The sequence below is a fragment of the Nuphar pumila genome, chromosome 12, assembly GCF_984573655.1.
Source record: "Nuphar pumila chromosome 12, dmNupPumi1.hap1.1, whole genome shotgun sequence".
Taxonomy (NCBI): Eukaryota; Viridiplantae; Streptophyta; class Magnoliopsida; order Nymphaeales; family Nymphaeaceae; genus Nuphar; species Nuphar pumila.
The window spans coordinates 15,819,673-15,826,699 of NC_143260.1; positions in this window are offsets into that span (position 1 = coordinate 15,819,673).

Below are 7,027 nucleotides of genomic sequence, written 5' to 3' on the forward strand. Positions count from 1 at the left end.
ATTCGCCTTTCCTTTTTTTCCTCATACTGAAAAATATTTTGTTCCTTCTCTTCCTCCTCGTTATTCATTTGCCTAAGCCTCTCCTCCTCCTTCTTCAGTAGCCATGCCTTGTTAAACATTGCACTGCGCTCCAAGTCTCTCCTCTTACATTGTCCCGCAGTTTCATCCACTAAATAGCTAACATACCTTTCAAACTCCTCCACATTCTTCTTCCTCTTTTCCATCACCTGTGCGTTAATCCTCCGCCTTCTATCTATATTCTCATCAATATTTCTTGCCTTTGCCTTCAATTCGTCATCCTTGTTCTGCATCTTCTGTTCTTCAGAGTTCTTCCTTTGGTCTGCAGCCTCGATATCTGATGGATAATCCTCCGCATAATACGATTCCAAGGCTTTTTCCCTATCTTTATCGTTCTCAATCTTAAGTATATTTTGGTATCTTTCAAAAACCTTAGATAGCTGGGACTGACAGATCACTTCTCTAATAGACAACCCATAGAACGACGGGGTATCTCTAATCTGATGAGACGCAGACATTGCTAACCTGCACAACACATTACACGATCATCATGATTAGAAATCGTCGGAATATTTGGGTTCATAAGAAACAAATCGTCGTATAAGAAGCAATCTTCAGATTGAAGAAAGAAACCTTACACAAAACTCACTGAAACGATGGGAATTTGGATATTCCAACTGTAGGGTAAGCAGTGGTAACAACTAATACGCAACAGAAGGTGGTTATTATGTTGCAGTTGCGCGTAAGACGGAAACAGGTGCTCTGGAACAAAGGGAAAGGATGCTCCGACGACTCCAAATGAAAGCAAAGAATCTTCGGTAGAGTGCTTAGAGCGAGAATGGATTGTTTTGAACTATTTGAATCCTACAACATAACGCTTGCTACATACGCAAACTCTGCGGAACGTTTTGGCGCGATAATGATGGAGGGCAGTTTTGTCCTTTTCACGAACCGATGATTCAATTTTCTAGAAGGAGGGCATTTATGTCCGTTCGAGGAAGAGGAAGCGAATGGCGGTAAAGGGTACTTAAGTCTTTGTTGCGTCACCAAATTACGATGCAGTATGATGCGGACAGACATCGGGATCCATGTCGGTCTGGATCTTATACGTGGCACTATTTGGAACCCCCGAACATGAGATCTCAGTGCGGGGGGGTGAACATATAACCTTCTCTGTGGAGAGGGTGTCGAACACCCCTCTCCTCTCATTGTTTGCTACAGGTGGTGGTGAGCACCACCACCACCATCGCCGTTGTCTGCTACCTCTACTGAGTTGGGCGGTCGAAGTGTCACCATCGTCGCCACCTACATTTTCTTTGTTGACCAAGCAGGGTGGACAAAACCACCACCCTCGACTCCTCCCAGTAGTTCTGCCAGACTGGAGGGCCAGCGCCACCCTCCTCGCTTAAACTAGACAACCAGCACCACCATCATCAGCTTCACCCTTGACGTCTTCTTCCTGGTTCTATCGGACTAGTAGTAGGTCACACACCGGACAACGTTAGAGCTTGGCTCGTCCCAGTCGAGTGTGCCACTATCGCGGTCCCAGTACACCGGCACTCAGTTAACTGAGCATAGTAGGCCATACAGCACCCTGTGCAACTCTACCCCTCTCTACTCAGCATTGCTGAGGAGCTGGTCACCACCAGTGCCACTTCTGCTCCTGCTCTCTGCTACACTGCAACACCGACTATGTTGGTGTAGTAGTCCGCCCAACTGCAACCGTATTCGATCGATCGGCTGGTGGTGCATGCAGGCCACCGCCACTCTAACTGTGGGTCACAGCTACTCCACTATTGTCACTGCTACGACTGCTGCATCAAAACCAACGCAAACCTGTTATTGTGCATGTGTAGTGGTGCATGACCGACCATACTCGCCACCTCATGTGCAGCATGCATTCCTAGGCATACGCTAGCCCTCATCCGCATTCAACGTCGTTTGGTTTGCCAGATTTGCAAATTAGATTCAAAAAATATTTTGGAGGAAAATCCCTCCTGATATTTTGGGAAATTTTTACTTCTTTTATCATATTTTTATGATTTAAGAGGTAGAAAAAATTAAATTAACTCACGTAATTATACGGTTCTAATGCATGCATATTAGCGTAGAAACTTGTTCGCATGAAAAATTATGTGAAACATATGTTTATAATATGTATATGTAATTTAAATATTGAATATGTATGCACGAAGATACGTAACTCACATGCTTAAGTTTTACATAAACTTAGTTGTCTAAATGCACTATAATGTAAATACATATGATTTTTATGTATGTATAAGGATACATGACTCACATGCTTAAATTTTATGTAAACTTAATTGTTTAAATGCTCTATGATGTGAATACATATGATTTTTATGTATGCATAAAGTTGCATGTCTTGCATGCTTCAAATTTTTATGTAAACTTGATTATCAAAAAGTTATATGATGTTAATACGTATAATTTTATGTATGCATAAAGTTACATGATTTGCATGCTTTAAGTTTTGCGTTATTCAAAATGATATGAATATGCATGTTATGTGCTTGTGTTTACGTATGCATAAACTTATATGATTTGTGATGTCGAATATGCATGCTCTAAATTGTATGGTACGTAAACATGTAAGGTAAATATTTTATGCATGAGGTAAAATGATTTGTGATGAGAATACACATGTTCTAAGTTTCAAGTTATGCATAGATGAGTATTAAATTCATATGCGAGTTGTAAAATATATGGTGTGAATTAGTATCATGTTATCATAATCTCCATGTCATGTTGAATAAAATATATCATGCTATCATAATCTTCATGTCATGTTGAATGAAATGTGAATTATTATCTTGCTATTGTAATCTTCATATTATGTTGAAATATCATGAACACATAAATATAAATTATTATAATGCTATTGTAATCTCTATATTATGTAGAAATGCCACGAACACATGAAATGTAAATTTTTATCATGCTATTGTAATTTTTATGTTATGTTGAAATGCGACGAACACATGAAATGTAAATTATTATCATACAATTGTAATCTACATGTGAAGCATGAATCTTATATGCTACCATGATGTATGAATATGTTGGCATGATATTACATGTATGTAGTGCTATAAGATGTGGGATGCATGCATGCACTTTTGATTCTTATGAATGAGTAGGTGGGTCTAAAGAACCTTAATGGTGCCATTAGGCACATTTGTATGTGGCAAATGTTTTAATATTGTTTATCGCCTCTACATGCAAGATGCTCAATCGGTTTAGACACCCAAACATAATAATTTCTATTTTGTACTAAAAGGCATGGATGACATGCATGTACATGTAACTGCTTATGACAGTGGAGTAGCTAGGATTCATGTGAGGGGGGGGGGGGGGGGGGCAAACAGGGGTGTAGGAAAAAAAACTAGTTTGATAGTTGGGGGTTCGGTGGCAGCGCCCCTGAAAAAAAATCTGAGATAAAATAAAAAATGGCTACAATTATTAATAAAAATCTATTTCATATGAACAAATCAAACTATTTGTTGCAGTCAGGGCTGGGCTAGGACTAGGCTACAAAAATGGATAAAAATCTATTTCATATGGAATCAGGGTTGGGCTAGGACTGAGCTTTTAAAAATATATATATATATATTTTAACTGTTTCGGGAGGCAGGCCCAGTCCTGCCCCCCCCCCCCCTTCCCTCCAACTCCACCTATGACTCATGAGGAGCACCATGTTGATGAGAATTCACTGGGTGCATAAGGCGCACCAATTTATGAAGCAAAATATGTACACATAATTAATGATGTTTATCGTCTTTACAGGTAAGATGCTTAATCGATTTAGACACTCAAGCATAATTAATGGGTTATGAAAGGTCGAGCAACTAAAACATGTAACTACCTTGGAGAAGTAGTAAGGTGCTCATGCCTGAAATGACAATGTTGACAGTACCCTAGAAGGGTACTTGGGTTATCTTTCGATCATGGACCGCTTGCTTTGGAATCCACTTTAATCAGGCACTCGAGTAAAATACAATCAAAAGAATAATATACCCCCGAGGTAGTCTCGATTGTCTATGATAAATCGTTCCACGAGTACTCGATGAAATACGTAATCAAGAGAAACAAAGACCTTCTAATTGAACAATTTATTTTATGCTAAATATGGAACAAAAACATGTTTTAATGATGTAAATACTCTGATATGAATAATTGCATGTTTTGTACAATAACACATGTTATTGAATGCAATATGAAGGCTATATGTGAAGTTATGGACTGGCTTTAATTAAAAAGATGATAGCATGCTTCTATGTCAACTTTTAATATTGAAAACATTCTATATTTTATTGTATAGCATGATCATATGAATGCAGATTATATGATTGAATGTATGTTGTATAACATGATTGAACAAAAGATTATATGAGGAAATGCATGTTATGTTTCTTTCTCATTTTGTATGTTTTAGTTCCTTATAATTATGTGATGTTATTGCAAGTCTGACCCTTTATATACAATATTTTTAGGTGAGGAATAGCTTGGATGTGGTGGACGGATGGGACAACTTGAACCAGTTTTTTATTTTTGTTTCATGTCTTTGATTTGGTTGTTGAGACTTCATGATTTCAAAATATTTATGACTTATGTATGGGTGTTTGAAACCCTCTTTAATGTTTCTTATATTTTCTTCATGAATGGTTTGTGAACATGTATATCCATTCAGCTACTCGGGTGGATTGGGACCCAAGACCAAATCAAGGTTGGGTTCAATCCATTATCTTGTTTGGGTACTCGCTTGTAACCCGCCGAAGGTTTGCTAACTAAGATCAATTAAATGATTTTCACTATGTTAACCATTTGATTTTAAAATAAAAGATTAATTATAAAAAAAAAAAGAAAATTTTAAATTTTCTCTAAATTTTTTAAGTTAAAAATTTTGGGGTGTTATATTATTTGCTCTATTGCATCAATAGTAGATGGTATAAGTGTGCCCCCCTCAAAGAGAGTCTCTTGAATCATTATTTTATAATAAATAAATTAAAAAAAATTTATGAAAACAAAATGGAGAATAGAGGTAAACATGTGAGCAAGAGAGACATAAAATAGGCTATCAAAATAGGATTACAAAAAACAAATGGAATAGGTTATTGGCAATACAAAAAATAAAAATAAAAATCATGCAAGTGTTCCCTAGTCATGTTTATAATACAAAATGCACAATAGATAAAATAACCAAATTCAAGGATAGAGGCATACCAAATTAAGGAAACAAAACAAAAAATGAAAACTCACATGAAAATAAATTAAACAAAAGAAAAAAATGAAATAGGCTATAGAAGATGCAAAGATAACTTAAGAATCATGCAATTTTTTTACAAAATAAATGATTCATGCCAATATTTTAAAAAATAACTAATTCATGTTGTTGTTTCAAAAAATAATTGAGTCAATGGCTTATAAAAATGTGCTTACTAAAAAAACTTATTATTGATGATGTACTAGACTCTCAAAATGTCATTGAAGAAGTGTTACCCCTCTACGAAGAAAAAGGAATGGCGCCAGAGATTCTCCAAAAAACTTTGTTGAGATTAGCGACCACAAAAACCCTAGTTTATGCAAAAATGACCCTAAGATGTGAACCATCACTTTTGAATAAATGAAGGATTGCATTTAATGCTGGTATGGGCATTCACACAATGATGAAAAATTTGCAGTAAAGTCAATCTTCAAATTTGTGAATCTCATGTTCAATATGTGAATGTTCGACAAGTTCGCAAATAAGTCAAAAGATCCGCATATATAGAAGATGTTCATGAATCGTTATGCGAACATCAGGAGGGTCTCCTATTCTCTGATGACATTTGTCAAAGGAGGTTCACAGTATAACTTCGCGAAGGTTGTACTATATTTGTGAAAGTAGTACTATATTTGCGAAGGTCAAATAAATGAAAGTTGAAGACATTTACAACCTTTACCTACGAATGTTAGCACATATTTGCAGACCTCCTTGAAGATCATTTACTTAAAAGAGGTTTGTAGGGTATATTTATAAAAGTCAAACTATATTTGTGAATATCATGCCGTATTTACAAAGGTTCTCAGGTTTTCAATTAAAGGAGGTTTGCATGACGTACGTGCAAATTTCAAGACTACCACAAAAGTTCATAGATTTGGTAATGCGAAATTCATGAGATCTACAAAATCATCATTTGAATCTCTTTTTTATTGAGAGGTTGTGAGCTTCCTACAATGTACATATACATTGTATAGAAGCCAAGAATTTGGATGAAAATGTTCTAAAAAGTCAAGAATTTGAGATTTTGAATATGTGGGAGATATCAGCAAATTGATAGGCATTTCGAAAATCATGCCATTTTTATAAGGGCATTATAGTCATTTTTGTTCAATAAATAACTAAACATGTGAAAACTTAGAGATCTTGAAATTTCCAATGAATAGCCAAACAGGTGAAAACATTTACTCTTGATATTTTTTCCAGAATTTCAAGAGCATCCAACCACTGCACTTTTCTAGAATTTAGAAAACCTAAAATTTTAAAAATATAAAAAAACTAGAAAACTAGAAAAATAATTTCCTGGATTTGCTACCAAACAGACCCTTAGTGCACAGAAAATCCACCATTTAGCCCGTTTAACATCCTTTGCAAATCAAGCTTTTCAGAATTGTTCCTTGAGACGGTAAATCATTTGGCAGTCTTTTCTTGTGTAAGACGCCCGCCACAACTCGAATGAATATTTGTTTGAAACCTGCAACAAAAAATGAATAGTCATGATAAATTTTGGCAATTTTGATACAAGTAAAATAGTAGCTCTGGATGGCTCAGTTGTTTAGAGCTCACCTGAGGTGCCCAGAATAGCAGCAAACTGCACACAATTAATTGTGGGAAGGCGCCGTCCTCTTTGGAAACCATAAATGAGCAAATGATCCTCAACCGTTTCAGAGTTCCTTTTGAGCTCAATAGTTACAATGCATGTATGATATACAATCCTTCCAAAGTACA